The sequence below is a fragment of the Vulpes vulpes genome, chromosome X (genome assembly GCF_048418805.1).
Source record: "Vulpes vulpes isolate BD-2025 chromosome X, VulVul3, whole genome shotgun sequence".
NCBI lineage: Eukaryota > Metazoa > Chordata > Mammalia > Carnivora > Canidae > Vulpes > Vulpes vulpes.
In genome coordinates, this window is record NC_132796.1 from 30940588 (window position 1) to 30957846 (window position 17259).

The following is a 17259-nucleotide window of genomic DNA, read 5'->3' on the forward strand; positions in this document are numbered from 1 at the left end:
ATAACTGGAAGTTTGTATTTTTTGAACAATTTCACTCATTTAATGGTTGAAAGTGGTCAAATTTTCTGTTTCTTCTTTAGAAATTTTATCAAAGTTATCTAATTTGTTGGCATACAGTTATTCATGGTGTTCTTTTATTTTTATTTCTGTAGGATAGGAAATAATGTTCTTTCTTTCTGACTTTATTTTATTTTAAAATTGAGTCATCTCTCTTTTCATCTTGGTCAGCCTGTCTAATGGTTTTGCCATTTTATTGATATTTCTAAGATTTAATTTTTGGTATAGTTGATTTTCTATACTGTTTTTGATTATTTCATATATTTCCCCTTTGTTGTTTATTGTTTACTTCCTTCTGCTTACTTTGAGTTTAGTTTGCTTTGCTTTTTTCCTTGTCTTTTTTTAAGGTGGAAGGTAAGGGTATTGAATTGAGATCTTATTTTTTTATATAGGTTTTAAAGCTATACTTTTCCCTTTAAGCATTGTTTTACCTGTATTCAAAAGTTTTGGTCTGTTGTGTTTAATTTGTTTAATTTCTGTTCAGCAAAGAGTTTTGCAATTTCTTTTCTTTTCTTTTTTTTAAGATTTTATGTGTTTATTCATGAGAGACACAGAGAGAGGCAGAGACACAGGCCAAGGGAGAAGCAGGCTCCCTGCAAGGAGCCCAACACGGGACTTGATCCTGGATCCCAGGATCACGCCCTGGGCCAAAGGCAGATGCTCAACCACTGAGCCACCCAGGCATCCCAAGTTTTGCAATTTCTTATATAAGTTTTTTCTTTGATCCATTTGTTATTTATGATGTGTTGTTTAATTTCTACCTATTTGTGAATTTGCCAAATTTCCTTCTTTTATTGATTTCTCATATAATCCCATTGCAATTGGAGGCTATATTTTGTATTATTTAAATGTATTGAGGCTTGTTTTATTACAATCTATATAGATTATTTAGCTATGTTGAGGTAAATCTAAAACTACTCCTGAGTTGAAAATGATTGCATCTGGATTTGTATGTGTGTTTGTGCATGTATGTGTATTTGTATGTGTGCAAGTATATGATAGTGGAGGGAACAGAATGCTAATTTCTAAAATAAGCTATGTGGGATTATTTTGGTTTTATTTTTTCAAATCTGTACTCTTGTCATTTTGATAAAGACAATAACTCACAATAAAAAATAATCCTTTTGTGACAGGTTAATATTTTGAAGGATTATGTCTTTCTCCTAGTCAATGCCTGCATTCTGTATGTACATAGAACTATGCAAACACACACATACACACACACAGATATTCTTCAATAAGAAACTAAGGGAAAGAACAGAAAGAGGCAAATGATTTTGTATAGTAATTCAATCTATACATTTTCAAGTATGTTAAGATCAGTTTGTAAGTTTTCTTAATTAGTCTATGTTGTGATTTTATATTTTTATATAGTGGAAATATATAATTTGGTTTTTATGTTATCATTCGTCCACAGAATTTTAACTTGAGGGTCACTAAAAATTATAAAAAGTACGTAATCCAATTTAAATTTGTTATATGACTTTTTTAGGAGGATTCATATGTAATTTGGTATTTTCATCTTTTGAGTTCAATTACTATTTAACATTGTCAACAATTAAAAACTTGTTAATCTCTTTTTTTAATGTTTAGATTGTGGCTCTCCTAGGATTCTAAAAATTTGTTATAAAATTAAAATAAATTGTTATATATTTAGTTCTCTAGAGTGCCACAAATTCCTTAAGATTCTGAGTTGTTCTGCATTTACTAGATATTTTAAAGGGAGATTTACTTTGAGTATTGGAATGTAATTTAGTCCAACAATGAGATGAACATTTTAAAAAACCCTTCAGCAATAGTATACCCTATGAGGCTTTGTTCTATAAATTTGTGCCTATGAGGCAGATTTTTTATCTGGTTTCTAGTCATTTCACATATCCACCACGATGTTTATAACTAGCTGTAAGTTATCTTTCTGTGTGTGTGTGTGTGTGTGTGTGTGTGTGTGTAGCGTGTGTGTGTGTGTGTATATAGATGTAAATAGTCAGTGGATACTCTCTTGGTTGACCCATATAGCAGGCAAATGTATAATCAGCAATAAAGAGCTTGATTTTTTAAAAGATTTTATTTATTTATTCATGAGAGACACACACACACAGAGAGAGAGAGAGAGAGAGAGAGAGAGAGAGAGGCAGAGACACAGGCAGAGGGAGAAGCAGGCTCCATGCAGGGATCCCGATGTGGGACTCCATCCCCGGACTCCAGGATCATGCCCTGGGCCAAAGGTGGCACTAAACCACTGAGCCACCTGGGCTACCCTGATTTTTTTTTAATTTAAATTTAGTTTGCCAACATATAGTATAACACCCAGTGCTCATCATATCATGTGCCCTCCTTACTGCCCATTACCCAATTACCCCATCACCCCCTTCTCTCCCACAACTCTTTGTTTCTCAGAGTCAAGAGTCTCTCATGGTTTGTCTTTCTCTCTAATTTTTCCCCATTCAGTTTTCCTCCACTTCCGTTATGGTCCCTTTCACTATTTTTTATATTCCACATATGAATGAAACCATATGATAATTGTCTCTCTTTGATTGATTTATTTCACTCAGCATAATACCCTCCAGTTCCATCCATGTCGATGTAAATGGAAGGTATTCATCCTTTCTAATGGCTGAGTAATATTATACTGTGTGTGTGTATGTGTGTGTGTGTGTGTGTGTACGTGTATCCTTTATCCATTTATCTGTTGAAGGACATCATAGCTCCTTCCACAATTTGGCTATTGTGGACATTACTGCTATGAACATTGGGGTGCTGGTGTCCTGTCATTTCACTACATCTGTATCTCTGGGGTAAATACCCAGTAGTGCAATTGCTGGGTCATAGGGTAGCTCTATTTTTAACTTCTTGAGGAATCTTCACACTTTTTTCCAGAGTGGCTGTACCAGATTGTATTCCCACCAATGGTGCAAGAGGTTTCCTCTTTCTCCACACCCTCACCAGCATTTGTTGTTTCCTGTCTTAATTTTAGCCATTCTCACTGGTGTAAAGTAGTATTTCATTGTGGTTTTGATTTGTATTTCCCTGATGACAAGTGATGTGGAACATTTTTTTCATATGCTTGTTGACCATGTGTAGGTCTTCTTTGGAGAAATGTCTGTTCATGTCTTCTGCCCATTCCTTGACTAGATTGTTTTTTGGGTGTTGATTTTGATAAGTTCTTTACAGATCTTGGATACTAGCCCTTTATCTGTTATATCATTTATAAATATCTTCTCCCATTCTGCAGGTTGTCTTTTAGTTTTGTTGACTGTTTCCTTTGATGTGTAGAGCTTTTTATTTTGATGAAGTCCTAATAGTTCACTTTTGCTTTTGTTTCCCTTGCCTTTCTAGATGTGTTTTGCAAGAGTTCAAAAAGGTTGCTTCCTGTGTTCTACTCTAGGATTTTCGTGGATTCTTATCTTACATTTACATCTTCCAACCATTTTGAGGTTATGTTTGTGTATGGTGTAAGAGAATGGTCCAGTTTCATTCTTCTGCATGTGGCTGTCCAATTTTCCCAACACCATTTATTGAAGAGACTTTTTTCCAGTGGATATTCTTCCCTGATTTGTCGGAGATGAGTTGACCATAGAGTTGATGGTCCATTTCTGGGTTCTCTATTCTGTTCTGTTGATCTATGTGTCTGTTTTTGTGCCAGTACCATGGTATCTTGATGATCACAGCTTTGTAATATAGCTTGTGGTCACAGGCATTGTGATGCCCCTAGTTTTGGTTTTCTTTTTCAACATTCTGGTTATTTGAGGTCTTTTCTGGTTCCATACAAATCTTAGGATTATTTGTTCCAAGTCTGTGAAGAAATTCCATGGTATTTTGATAGAGATTCCATTGAATGTGTAAATTGCTCTGGGTTGTACAAGGTTTGGATGCAATTAAAAATGCTAGTGGGAAATTATAGTTGTGTTTGGCATCTCTGACTAGAATGGTTTGTTTACACTGTCATTCAAGTTTCTCCTTTCCTTGTGGTCTACTCATATGTCTTTTGTCTTCTGAGTCAGTGTATAGAGTTGTACTTCCTTATATGATAGCCACTAGCTATGTTTGGATATTTAAACTTTAAAGTTAAATAAAATTAAAAATGCATTTCCTTTGTCAAGATAGCCACATTTCAAGTTCTCAGGATCCACACATGGCTGTTGGAAAGTGTAGAACATTTTGTCATCACAGAAGGTTGTATATGACAGAAGGTTGTATATGATATAAGTATTTCCTGGTTTTTACTCTTAGTTTTCCTGCCTCTATGGCCCAGATTCTGCTCTGTGGCACAGGCTAATCTACAGTGGGTTGGTTGCTTTGAGGTTCTCATCTATCCTCCTCTATATTTGCCCTAAAGCTCTTGAAAATGAGGGAGAATTGTTTTTATTTTATTTTTTTTTTTAGAGGGAGAATTGTTAAATTTTTTCACTTTTTTCCTTTTTCTATCAACCTTTATCCTTTAAGGATATGCCACCTCTGAGTAAACTTTTTGCTGTGGTTATTCTGGATTTATAATCATTCTTACAGGAAGCTAGTATGATCCTTGAAGGACTAAAAGAGAGGACATTTGAGTGACACCTGCACCATAAATATTTTTGTCTATCAGTACTGGCTGGGGGACTGAAATCTTCATCAGAATATAATTTTTCAATTTGAGGTATTCCTCTGTTTGAATGACACCAACTAGGAAAGTAATTAGTGTAGCACATATCACAAAACTTTCCAAGATTTCCCTCTTCATTAGATAGTTCAGTGGTTTCACAGTGATAGCCCTCATTTCCTTTTCTCCCTCTGTGTCACTGAGTTTCTGTATAAAGTGTTAAATCTTATATTCTTTCAGTTCTGTTGAGAGGATAGATGTGAGTAGAGAAATCATTAACCTCTGAATTTTGCATTCTAAGTAATTACAGGGCTACTTTAGGTATAAACTCATTTTATGTAAATTGTCTGCGAAGATGTGAGTTATGAGAAAGCAAGTCTAGTATAATTTCCCACATACACGCAACTGGCAATTAGAGAAGGCAGAGAATGAATCTCTGCTCTGTAAATTCAGCACACAGTTTTAGAAAATATATATGTTCTGAGAGGAAAGAAGGTCTCACACTTAAAATCAAAGAGATAGTTAAGGGCTGAGATAAGTATATCAAATTATCTTGAGAATTACCAACGTTATCATCTACAACATCAGACATTCTCAAATGAAGCCCACAGTCATGCTTTGTGTTAAGCCTCTCTCACCACTCCCATCTTCTGCTCCTATCATCCCTGACTTTGGGACCAAGTGCTAGTTCCAGTGGCAGTCAAGATTCAGTACTCAGTGACTGTCAGAATTTTAACCCATCATGATCACACTGTACCTCAATCATCCCCCCAAGTGGAGCTCTCTGTGAATAGATTCTCATCCCCACTAGCTCTGAGCTCCCTCACATTTGGCTTTTTCCCCTTTCCTATTTGCCTTCTAGGATCCCTATATTTACATGTCTTCAGTGGTTTTTCGAGCTTCCTTTCCCTTCATAGTTTCTTCATATGATGAACGTGGCTCTCTTTAGGGCACTGCTTCTTATGCAGCCTTTCCTTTGGGTCTGGGTGTGGCTCTAGAGGTGATACTTTCTGGAAGTCTTGCTCCCTGGGTGGATTTTTCTAGATGGTCTTTATCTGTTAAAAATGGCTGCTTCTTTGAACTTCATATTATATGAGTTTACCATTTTCCCTTACTCAGAGTAGTAATCTCTGGACATTGCTACAGCCAGTCTCATTGTATAGTCTATACTCTACTCCTCTAATTTTCTGAGTGATTTCAGTATTCATATGAAGATCCATCCAGAACCCTGGCCTCCCATTTCCTTGTCTTCAGGTTTCCATTGGTCCCTTCTTCCATTCCCCTCAGCTTCTTCCATTGGGAATCCACTTCCATCCATTCCAGTCAGATGAGGATAATGGTTTGGGAAATATATTTGACTTTAAAATATATATTTATATTATATGAAAAAACCTAGAACTTAAAGAATAAGATAGTAACCTAAAGATAATATAAATACCATTAAAATACGTATGATAGTTAGTATTGATTTATATTAATACTCAAAGAAAAAAAACATAAACCAGAAGAGGAAACAAAGAAATGGGACAAAAATATAACTAGTTACTGATGATTAATAATGACAAATTCTAGGGGAAATCAAGTCAAGCAAAATTGTTTTAAGGACTGATATATGAAACCAGGTAGTATTTATACACGAAATATATCTTTATTCAATTTACTCTTTGACATCTGCGTATTGGTGTCATTGCAGAAATAGAATATCATGGGAATGAGTTGCTTGCTCTGATTTGTCAAAATAAATGAAACATTCATGAAAATAAAACAGGCTATAGTATTTTCTTGCTTCTATAATTCTGTTAGGAGAACAGTCTATTTTAAAAAGATTCTGTGACAAGAGATGGAATTCTCAGTGGTATGGCCAGTGTCTCAGTCTATTCAGGTGCTATAACAAAGTACCACAGACTGAGTAGTTTGTAAACAACACAAATTTATTTATCACAGTTTTGGAGTCTGGAAGTCCAGGATCATGGCACCAGCAAGGTAGAGGAAGGTCCTCTTCTGGATTACAGAATCTTTGACATGTGCTCACATGGTGGAAGGAGTTAGGGATTTCCAGCAGTCTCTTTTATAAGGCACTAATCCCAATCATGCGGGCTCCACACTCATGGCTAAGGACCTCGCGAAGGCCCTACCTCCCAATACTATTATCTTTGGGGGTTAGGATTTTTACCTTTGATTGACTTCTCCCTCCTTTATTTTTAAGAATCTCTGCTTAATCTCTTTATTTTTAAGAAATAATTTATTGAGAGGAAATTTATATAACAAAATTAACCATTTTTAAAGTAAACAATTCAGTGGCATTTAGTGCCTTTACAGTATGGTATAACCATTCCTTCTGTCCCATTTCAAAACATTTCAAACACTACAAAGCACAACCCTTAACTTATTAAAGCAGTTTCTCCTCACCTCTCTTTCCACTAGCCACTGACAGCCACCAATCTGTATTCAATCTCTCTGGATCTATCTCTTCTGGATTATTTCATATGAAAGGAATTATACAATATGTGGCCATTTGCATGTGGGTTTTTTCACTTAGCACAATGTTTTGGGTTTTCATTTTTATTGTGGTAGAAAAAACATGTAACATAAAATTTGACGACTATCTTAAGTGCTAAATTGTATCCATGTTGTGAAAGATCTCTAGAACTTTTTCATCTTGCAGATCTGAAACTCTATACCCATTTAAAAATAACTCCTTTTTGCCGTTTTCCTCCAAACCTGGGCAACCACCATTCTACTTTATGTTTCTATAAAATTGACTACTTTAGATGCCTCATATAAGTGGGAGAGTAGTATTCGTCTTTTGGTGACTGAATTATTTCACTTAGCATAATATCCTCAAAAGATCAGGGGCAGCCCGGGTGACTCAGCAGTTTAGCACCACCTTCAGCCCAGGGCCTGATCCTGGAGACCAGGGATCGAGTCCCGCGTCGGGCTCCCTGCATGGAGCCTGCTTCTCCCTCTGCCTCTGCCTCTGCCTCTCTCTCTCTCTTCCTCTCTGTGTCTCTCATGAATAAATAAATAAGATCTTAAAAAAAAAAGATCATTCATATAGCATATGACAGGATTTCGTTTATTCTTAAGCCAAAGCAATATTTATACTAGATTTTGTTTATCCATTCATCTGTCTATGGACATTTGTTTTGCATCTACTTCTCAGCTATTTTAAATAGTGCTATTATGGAAATGGATCTACAAATATCTTTTCAAGACCCTGCTTTCAGATCTTTTAAATATATACCTAGAAGTGAGATTGATAGATTAAATGGTAACTCTATATTTAATTTCCTAAAGAACCTCCATACTGTTTTCCATATGGTTAGCACTGTTTTACTCTCCCACCAATACTGTACAGTTGCTCCAGTTTCTCCACATTTACACCAACACTTACTATTTTCTGGATTTTTGATCACAGCCATGATAATGGGTGTGAGGTGATATCTTATTATGGTTTTGATTTGCATTCCTCTGATAATTATTGTTATCGAGTATCTTTTCAGATACTTTTTGACCATCTGTATATCATTTTTGGGGAAATACCCACTCAAGACCTTTGCCCTTTTTAAAATCGAATGATTATTTTCTTGTTGTCGAGTTATAGTTCTTTATATATTCTGGTCATCAATCCTTTTTTTTTTTTTTTTTTTTTTAATTAACTTTTATTGGTGTTCAATTTACCAACATACAGAAAAACACCCAGTGCTCATCCCGTCAAGTGTCCACCTCAGTGCCCGTCACCCATTCCCCTCCAACACCCGCCCTCCTCCCCTTCCACCACCCCTAGTTCGTTTCCCGAGTTAGGAGTCTTTATGTTCTGTCTCCCTTCCTGATATTTCCCAACATTTCTTTTCCCTTCCTTTATATTCCCTTTCACTATTATTCATATTCCCCAAATGAATGAGAACATACACTGTTTGTCCTTCTCCGACTGACTTATTTCACTCAGCATAATACCCTCCAGTTCCATCCACGTTGAAGCAAATGGTGGGTATTTGTCGTTTCTAATTGCTGAGTAATATTCCATTGTATACATAGACCACATCTTCTTTATCCATTCATCTTTCGATGGACACCGAGGCTCCTTCCACAGTTTGGCTATTGTGGCCATTGCTGATAGAAACATCGGGGTGCAGGTGTCCCGACGTTTCATTGCATCTGAATCTTTGGGGTAAATCCCCAACAGTGCAATTGCTGGGTCGTAGGGCAGGTCTATTTTTAACTCTTTGAGGAACCTCCACACAGTTTTCCAGAGTGGCTGCACCAGTTCACAGTCCCACCAACAGTGTAAGAGGGTTCCCTTTTCTCCACATCCTCTCCAACATTTGTTGTTTCCTGCCTTGTTAATTTTCCCCATTCTCACTGGTGTGAGGTGGTATCTCATTGTGGTTTTGATTTGTATTTCCCTGATGGCAAGTGATGCAGAGCATTTTCTCATGTGCTTGTTGGCCATGTACATGTCTTCCTCTGTGAGATTTCTCTTCATGTCTTTTGCCCATTTCATGATTGGATTGTTTGTTTCTTTGGTGTTGAGTTTAATAAGTTCTTTATAGATTTTGGAAACTAGCCCTTTATCTGATATGTCATTTGCAAATATCTTCTCCCATTCTGTAGGTTGTCTTTTAGTTTTGTTGACTGTATCCTTTGCTGTGCAAAAGCTTCTTATCTTGATGAAGTCCCAATAGTTCATTTTTGCTTTTGATTCTTTTGCCTTTGTGGATGTATCTTGCAAGAAGTTACTGTGGCCAAGTTCAAAAAGGGTGTCGCCTGTGTTCTCCTCTAGGATTTTGATGGACTCTTGTCTCACATTTAGATCTCTCATCCATTTTGAGTTTATCTTTGTGTATGGTGAAAGAGAGTGGTCCAGTTTCATTCTTCTGCATGTGGATGTCCAATTTTCCCAGCACCATTTATTGAAGAGACTGTCTTTCTTCCAATGGATAGTCTTTCCTTTATCGAATATTAGATGACCGTACATTTCAGGGTCCACTTCTGGGTTCTCTATTCTGTTCCATTGATCTATGTGTCTATTTTTGTGCCAGTACCACACTGTCTTGATGACCACAGCTTTGTAGTACAACCTGAAATCTGGCATTGGGATGCCCCCAGCTATGGTTTTCTTTTTTAAAATTCCCCTGGCTATTCGGGGTCTTTTCTGATTCCACACAAATCTTAAAATAATTTGTTCTAACTCTCTGAAGAAAGTCCATGGTATTTTGATAGGGATTGCATTAAACGTATAAATTGCCCTGGGTAACATTGACATTTTTACAATATTAATTCTGCCAATCCATGAGCATGGAATATTTTTCCATCTCTTTGTGTCTTCCTCAATTTCTTTCAGAAGTGTTCTATAGTTTTTAGGGTATAGATCTTTTACCTCTTTGGTTAGATTTATTCCTAGGTATCTTATGCTTTTGGGTGCAATTGTAAATGGGATTGACTCCTTAATTTCTCTTTCTTCAGTCTCATTGTTAGTGTATAGAAATGCCATTGATTTCTGGGCATTGATTTTGTATCCTGCCACGCTACCAAATTGCTGTATGAGTTCTAGCAATCTTGGGGTGGAGGCTTTTGGGTTTTCTATGTAGAGTATCATGTCATCGGCGAAGAGGGAGAGTTTGACTTCTTCTTTGCCAATTTGAATGCCTTTAATGTCTTTTTGTTGTCTGATTGCTGAGGCGAGGACTTCCAGAACTATGTTGAACAGCAGTGGTGAGAGTGGACATCCCTGTCTTGTTCCTGATCTTAGGGGAAAGGCTCCCAGTGCTTCCCCATTGAGAATGATATTTGCTGTGGGCTTTTCGTAGATGGCTTTTAAGATGTCGAGGAAAGTTCCCTCTATCCCAACACTCTGAAGGGTTTTGATCAGGAATGGATGCTGTATTTTGTCAAATGCTTTCTCTGCATCTAATGAGAGTATCATATGGTTCTTGGTTTTTCTCTTGCTGATATGATGAATCACATTGATGGTTTTACGAGTGTTGAACCAGCCTTGTGTCCCGGGGAGAAATCCTACTTGGTCATGGTGATTAATTTTCTTAATGTGTTGTTGGATCCTATTGGCTAGTATCTTGTTGAGAATTTTTGCATCCATGTTCATCAGGGATATTGGTCTGTAATTCTCCTTTTTGGTGGGGTCTTTGTCTGGTTTCGGAATTAAGGTGATGCTGGCCTCATAGAACGAATTTGGAAGTACTCCATCTCTTTCTATCTTTCCAAACAGCTTTAGTAGAATAGGTATGATTTCTTCTTTAAACGTTTGATAGAATTCCCCTGGGAAGCCATCTGGCCCTGGACTCTTGTGTCTTGGGAGGTTTTTGATGACTGCTTCAATTTCCTCCCTGGTTATTGGCCTGTTCAGGTTTTCTATTTCTTCCTGCTCCAGTTTTGGTAGTTTGTGGCTTTCCAGGAATGCGTCCATTTCTTCTAGATTTCCTAATTTATTGGCGTACAGCTGTTCATAATATGTTTTTAAAATCGTTTGTATTTCCTTGGTGTTGGTAGTGATGTCCCCTTTCTCATTCATGATTTTATTAATTTGAGTCTTTTCTCTCTTCTTTTTAATAAGGTTGGCTAATGGTTTATCTATCTTATTAATTCTTTCAAAGAACCAACTCCTGGTTCTGTTGATCTGTTCCACAGTTCTTTTGGTCTCAATATCATTGAGTTCTGCTCGAATTTTAATTAACTCTCTTCTTCTGCTGGGGGTGGGGTCTATTTGTTGCTTTTTCTCTAGTTCCTTTATGTGTAAGGTGAGCTTTTGAATTTGAGATCTTTCCAGTTTTTGAATGGATGCTTGTATTGCGATGTATTTCCCCCTCAGGACTGCTTTTGCTGCATCCCAAAGATTTTGAACGGTTGTATCTTCATTCTCATTAGTTTCCATGAATCTTTTTAATTCTTCCTTAATTTCCTGGTTGACCTTTTCATCTTTTAGCAGGATGGTCCTTCACCTCCACGTGTTTGTGGTCCTTCCATACTTCTTGTTGTGATTAAGTTCTAATTTCAAGGCATTATGGTCTGAGAATATACAGGGGACTATCCCGATCTTTTGGTATCGGTTCAGACCCGATTTGTGACCCAGTATGTGGTCTATTCTGGAGAAAGTTCCATGTGCACTTGAGAAGAATGTGTATTCAGTTGAGTTTGGATGTAAAGTTTTGTAGATATCTGTGAAATCCATCTGGTCCAGTGTATCATTTAAAGCTCTCGTTTCTTTGGAGATGTTGTGCTTAGAAGACCTATCCAGGGTAGAAAGAGCTAGATTGAAGTCACCAAGTATAAGTGTATTATTATCAAGGTATTTCTTGAGTTTGGTTATTAATTGCTTTAAATATTTGGCAGCTCCCACATTCGGGGCATATATATTGAGGATTGTTAAGTCCTCTTGTTGGATAGATCCTTTGAGTATGAGATAGTGTCCCTCTTCATCTCTCACTATAGTCTTCGGGGTAAATTTTAATTTATCTGATATAAGGATGGCAACCCCTGCTTTCTTTTGAGGACCATTTGAATGGTAAATGGTTCTCCAACCTTTTATTTTCAGGTTGTAGGTGTCCTTCTGTCTAAAATGAGTCTCTTGTAGACAGCAAATAGATGGGTCCTGCTTTTTTATCCAGTCTGAAACCCTGCGCCTTTTGATGGCGTCATTAAGCCCGTTCACATTCAGAGTTACTATTGATAGATATGAGTTTAGTGTCATCATATCTATTCAGTCCTTGTTTTTGTGGATTGTTCCACTGAACTTCTTCTTAAAGGGGAATCTTAAGAGTCCCCCTTAAAATTTCTTGCAGAGCTGGTTTGGAGGTTACATATTCTTTCAGTTCCTGCCTGTCTTGGAAGCTCTTTATCTCTCCTTCCATTTTGAATGAAAGCCTTGCTGGGTAAAGTATTCTTGGTTGCATGTTCTTTTCATTTAGGACCCTGAATATATCCTGCCAGTCCTTTCTGGCCTGCCAGGTCTCTGTGGAGAGGTCTGCTGTTACCCTAATATTCCTCCCCATAAAAGTCAGGGACTTTTTTTCTCTTGCTGCTTTAAGGATCTTCTCCTTATCTTTGGAATTTGCAAGCTTCACTATTAAATGTCGAGGTGTTGAATGGTTTTTGTTGATTTTAGGGGGGGATCTCTCTATTTCCTGGATCTGAATGCCTGTTTCCCTTCCCAGATTCGGAAAGTTTTCAGCTAGGATTTGTTCAAATACATATTCTGGCCCTCTGGCCCTTTCGGCGCCCTCAGGAACCCCAATTAAACGTAGGTTTTTCTTCCTCAGGCTATCATTTATTTCCCTTAATCTATCCTCATGGTCTTTTAATTGCCTGTCTCTTTTTTCCTCAGTTTCCCTCTTTGCCATCAACTTGTCTTCTATGTCACTCACTCGTTCTTCCACCTCGTCAAGCCTCGTCGTTAGGACTTCTAGCTTGGATTGCATCTCATTTAATTGATTTTTAATTTCTGCCTGATTGGATCTAAATTCTGCAGTCATGAAGTCTCTTGAGTCCTTTATGGTTTTTTCTAGAGCCACCAGTAGCTGTAAAATAGTGCTTCTGAATTGGCTTTCTGACATTGAATTGTAATCCATATTTTGTAACTCTGTGGGAGAGAGGGCTGTTTCTGATTCTTTTTTTTGAGGTGAGGTTTTCCTTCTAGTCATTTTGCTCAGTGCAGAGTGGCCAAAAACAAGTTGTATTGGGAAAAGGAGAAAAAGAGAGAGAAGGAAAGAAAAGAGAAAAAGAAAAAAGAGAAAGAAGAAAAAATAGGGGAAAAAGAGAAGAAAGAAAAAGAAAGAAAGGAGAAAAAAGAAAAAAAAAGGGGGGGTGGGGGAAGCAATCAGAAATCAAGAAGAGAGAGAAAAAAAAAGCACAAAACAAAACAAAAAACAAAAAACAAAAAACAAAAAAACCACGGGGGAGTATCTTCCGATTCTGTGTACTTTATTCCCTTGACTTCCCTTGGAACTTGTCCGTGTCTCTGGTCTTCTGGGGGAGGGGCCTGCTGTGCTGATTCTCAGGTGTGAGCACTTGGGGGAGCTGCTCTGCCTCTGCCTGGTGCAGGGCTCAGTGGGGGTTGTTCACCCCGTGAGGCCCCGGGAGGAAGCCACAGTGGCGGGGGCAGCTCTGGGGCCCTGGAGTCAGCCCCCGCAGTAGCTCCGGGGCTCTCCGTCTGCAGGGCCTGGAGGCTCCGGGGCGGGGCCGCTGATCTGCTCAGCTCGGGGCAGGAGCGTCCTTGCTGTCCTGGGCCCTCCCGGCTTCTGCCTGTTCCGGGGGAGGCCGGATCCTGGGCTGTGTCCCGGCGCCCTGTGCTCCGGAGCCTGCGCTGTTGGATTCGCGCTCCTGGCGGTGCAGCCCCCTCCGCGGAGCCGCCGCCCGAGCCCCTCCGAGCTGTTCCCGGAGTCGCGCCGCCCCCTCCGTGGAGCTTCTTCCTCCGCCCGAGCCGCCGCCACCGAGCTGCTCCCGGAGCCCCGCAGCCCCCTCCGCGGAGCCGCCGCCCGAGCCCCTCCGAGCTGTTCCCGGAGCCGCGCAGCCCCCTCCGCGGAGCCGCCGCCCGAGCCCCTCCGAGCTGCTCCGGGTCCCGCCGAGCGCTGCAGCCGTTAGGGAGCTCGGCGCACTCTCCCGGGGCGCAGTTCCTCTGTTACTGTCCCAGGGAGCCCGAGGGCATCCCCGCCTTTCTGGGGATCCTGCTCCAATTCCCCGGGAGGCCTTTCCCCCGGGAAGGTTGGTGCAGCTCCTGCTCCTCCGGGACGGGGCTCTCCTCTCCTGTCCTGGGGACACTCGCCCCGGCCTCAGCCCGGCTCCTCGCGGGCCCCTCCCCCTTGGAGGCCTTTTGTTCCTTTATTTCTTTTTCCCCGTCTTCCTACCTTGATAGAAGCGCGAACTCTTCTCACTGTAGCGTTCCAGCTGGTCTCTCTTTAAATCTCAGGCCGAATTCGTAGATTTTCAGGATGATTGGATGGTTTTCTAGGTAATTTGTTGAGGACAAGTGACTTGGAGACCCTACTCTGCCGCCATCTTGCCCCTCCCCTCCAAAGCTTTCTTGGTCATCAATCCTTTATCAAATGTATGGTTCGCAAATACTTTCATTTCACAGGTTGCCTTTTCACTCTGTTGATTGTTTACTTTGATGAACAGATATTTTGTGTTGGATATAGTCTCTTTCGTCTATTTTTCTTTTGTTGCCTGTACTTTCGTGTCATATATAAGAAATCATTGCCAATTCTAATGTTATAAAGTTTTCCCCTAGGTTTTCTTCTTCAAGTTTTATAGTTTTAGGTCTATGTTTAGGTTTTTAATCCATTTTGAGTCAATTTGGTGTGTGGAATGAGATAAGGGCCTGGTGCCCTTATAAAAAATTAATTGCCTGTAGATGTATGTTTTGTTTCTGGACACTCTATTCCAGTTGTCTACATGTTTACTCTTATGCAAGTATCATACTGTTTTGATTACTGTAGCTTTATAATAAGTTTTGAAACTGAGAAGTATGAGTTTTCCACCTTCATCCTTTTTCCAGGTTGTTTTGGCTATTTGGAGCCTTACTATTATGAATTAAATGGTTAGCTTATCCAGTTTTCCAAAAATGGCCATCAGAATTCTGATAGGGATTGCTATGAATTGTAGATTGTTTAGTGTAGTACTGACATCTGAACAATACTAAATTTTTCAATCAATGAACATTGGATGTCTTTCCATTTTTGTAGAACTTCTTTTATTTCTTTCAACAATATTTTGCTGTTTTCATTGTACAAGTTTGTCAGAACTTGGACACATTTCTAGAAATTTTCTTCTTTTGGATTTTATTTTTAAAATTAATTTATTTGAGAGAAAATGAGAGAGAGAGTGAGCAAACATGTGTGAACAGGGGGAGGGGCAGAGGGAAAAGGGGAGAAGTAGACTTATGTGTTGAGGGTGGAGCCCCAGATGGGACTTGATCTCATGACTCTGAGATCATGACCTAAGCCAAAATCCAAAATCAGATGCCTGACTGAGCCACCTAGACACCTCTTGCATCTCATTTTATTTAATTTTATTTTATTTCTTTACATATTGAATTAAAATTTATTTCAAAAGGTAAAGTTTTATATATTCTTTGAAAAAATGAAAAGTCAAAAGTCTTAGAATTAAGTAATGAGCCTTCAACATTATAAAGCCATATATAACAGTAACTAAAGTAGTGGTAATGTTTTACCCTGATAAAAATGTCACAGAATTCGAATCACAACTTGGATCCTCAATGATTCAAGTGTCTTATCCTACACAATAAGGGTTTGGTCAGTTTTAAGATAAAATTCCTCCAGATATGCTGTCCTCAAGTCCTCTAATCCTGTGGTCCATCAGCTCACGCAGTGGGATAGCTGGCTCTGTGGCAATTCCACAGTGGTTGTTCTGGCCTTTGGCCATTTTTACATAGCCATTCCAGCCCTATTCTGGATCCCAACTGTTCTTGACAATCCAAAATTTATTATTTGAATCTGTTCCTTCAAAGCCATAGCCAACCACCATAACACCATGATCTAGATCTTTGCTGCTGCAGTCTGAATCAAAATAAATGCCTGATTTATAGAACTGGAAAGACTGATGACCTGCATCAGTAACAATGGAGATGGGCCCTAGAGTTGCCACTGCCTTCATTAGGGCCTTCTCCCGTTGAGGGATGTCCACGAAGCCAGTGTCATTGGCAGCAGAACACTCAGGCTTGTAGTTACAGATATCTGTGTCCCTTCCAATATACGGATAACATTCCTCTGAGTCCAGGCCTCCATTGTCCTTAACGTACTGGAAGGCGTTATCCATGAGGCCACCATTGCAGCCCTTGTTGCCTTGAGCCTGAGAGCAGTCCACCAGGTTCTGCTCACTCAGTGGCACAAGTTTTTTTTTTTTTTTTTAATTATTCTTTTTTTTAAATTTATTTTTTATTGGTGTTCAATTTGCCAACATATAGAATAACACCCAGGGCTCATCCCATCAAGTGCCCCCCTCAGTGCCCATCACCCAGTCACCCCCACCCCCCGCCCACCTCCCTTTCTACCACCCCTTGTTCGTTTCCCAGAGTTAGGAGTCTCTCATGTTCTGTCTCCCTTTCTGATATTTCCCACTCATTTTTTCTCCTTGCCCCTTTATTCCCTTTCACTATTTTTTATATTCCCCAAATGAATGAGACCATATAATGTTTGTCCTTTTCCGAATGACTTACTTCACTCAGCATAATACCCTCCAGTTCCATCCACGTCAAAGCAAATGGTGGGTATTTGTCGTTTCTAATGGCTGAGTAATATTCCATTGTATACATAGACCACATCTTCTTTATCCATTCATCTTTCAATGGGCACTGAGGCTCCTTCTCAATGGCACAAGTTTGCCTGTTTTCTGGAATATCTGTCCTTTGAGGGCACCAGTTGCACTAAAAGCCCAACAAGAACCACATTGACCTTGATTCTTCACGGGAGTTACGTAGCCTTTCTCTCTCCAGTCCACAGATTTGAGGATCTCAGCAAAGAGAGGTTCTTGGAACACTTTCCCTTTCTTGTGCTTCTGGTTTTGAAAGCCATTCATCACCTGCCTGAATTCTTCATTGGTCATGTAACCAAAGGCATTCATTGCCATTGTGAAGCCATGTTTTCCTTGGCTAT

General features: G+C 39.3%; 1 protein-coding gene and 1 pseudogene across 1 annotated transcript in view; one reads left to right on the plus strand and one right to left on the minus strand.

Moving 5' to 3' along the window:
* The window catches only part of CFAP47 (cilia and flagella associated protein 47), a 503092-nt gene that overhangs the window by 87227 nt on the left and 398606 nt on the right, over window positions 1–17259 (plus strand). The gene's annotated exons all lie outside the window — the stretch shown is intronic.
* Window positions 16032–16423, minus strand: LOC112919088 (procathepsin L pseudogene; annotated as a pseudogene).